This window comes from Gavialis gangeticus, unplaced genomic scaffold, assembly GCF_001723915.1.
Source record: "Gavialis gangeticus isolate Ggan-Ray unplaced genomic scaffold, GavGan_comp1, whole genome shotgun sequence".
In the NCBI taxonomy this organism is placed as follows: Eukaryota; Metazoa; Chordata; order Crocodylia; family Gavialidae; genus Gavialis; species Gavialis gangeticus.
Window position 1 is genome coordinate 13,092,488 of NW_017729031.1, and position 1,325 is coordinate 13,093,812.

General features: G+C 51.2%; 1 protein-coding gene and 1 long non-coding RNA gene across 7 annotated transcripts in view; one reads left to right on the top strand and one right to left on the bottom strand.

The window, feature by feature from the left end:
* ZEB2 (zinc finger E-box binding homeobox 2) overlaps nt 1–1,325 on the top strand; it is a 164,736-nt gene that overhangs the window by 31,682 nt on the left and 131,729 nt on the right. The gene's annotated exons all lie outside the window — the stretch shown is intronic.
* LOC109301337 overlaps nt 1–1,325 on the bottom strand; it is a 13,436-nt gene that overhangs the window by 5,555 nt on the left and 6,556 nt on the right. The window lies entirely within an intron of this gene.

Consider the following 1,325-nt stretch of genomic DNA (forward strand, 5'->3'; position numbering starts at 1 on the left):
CTGCCATGGCAGGCTTCCTCCCGAAATGCATTTAATCACTGCCACCCTGCCCTGGCTCCAGCCTTAGATCAGGGTGCTCTGGCCTCAAATCCCAGGACAGCAGCAGCAGCATTACAGTCTCTGGCATGGAGTGTAGTTTGGCAGGAATGTCATCTGCCAAATCATCCCATAATTACGTTTTATGTTATTTGTATGAATGACCAAGCATGCAGTATTCCTTTTGAAATCAAAGGAAGGCTTAAAATGCGTTTTTGAATACTTTCAGACCATGGTCAGGTCACAGTTTGGGAGTTGAATTAAACTGATCTCATTTGTGATCTAATTGAGGTTGGCAACAACCTTCGCAGTAGCAATAACATACAAATACAAATCAAAGAGCAAAAAAATAAATAAATAAAAAATCAGCAAATCAGATCTTTCGCTCGGAATCTGCCTAGGAGTTATTTGGTGACTGCCAACAGAGAAGTTAAACTTTGTCCTCTTTCTCAGCAGCAGTGCAAGCTTTGCATATTTTTCGGGTCTTTGACAGGAAAGTTAGGGGAGCCACACACAAAAGAGAGAAATGAGCAATGCCTCATCGCGGACGTTAGGGAAGATACAAGCGTGACATAGCAACTAATTAAAAACACGTATGTTTCCAGTGAATCCAGTGCTGTAAAAGTGGAGGAGGAGGGAAGAGACTGAAGGGAGGAGGGGGAGAGGGAGAGGAGCTCAGTGTAAACAGGAGCTGTTGTTCCAGGGGGAACTCAAGGCAGATCCTATCTCTGCATCTCTCGCTGCGGATTCCGGGCACGGAGCTCGGGGTGATTTAGATTGTTGACAAATTTGGCCATTAGTGTCTTGAACTTGTGCTGCAGTGGGGAAGCCTCGAGTTGTTGAAGTTTTTTTGCCAGGCAAAGCGAGGCAGAAAGATTTAGAGAGGACCCCCCCGCCCCCGACACACACACACATTCAGATCCGGATCCAAATCCGGAGCTGATTAGGGATGTGCCCCAAGTTGGCCAGGTGCTTGGCCGGCACCATCCGACTTCCCCCATCTCTGGAGAGCAGCGAGATGTTCAGAGAAGGGCTTTGGGCCAGCGCGTTTTTTTAACCAATTATTTAAAGAGATACACATCCATACAGCCTGGGACTCTGGGTGATTTCGCAGGGTGGATTCTCCCGCCCTCCGCCCCCCATCCTCGTCCCGGGCCCTGGCAATGGTTTGCACCAGGACCCTGGAGCTGCCGGCCCGGCTCCGCGCCGCGCTCCGTCTAGTCCCGAGCCCAGCGCCGGTGCCGGCGGCGCGGGGATGCGCGGGCGCTGCCCGAGCCCTGCCCGGGCCG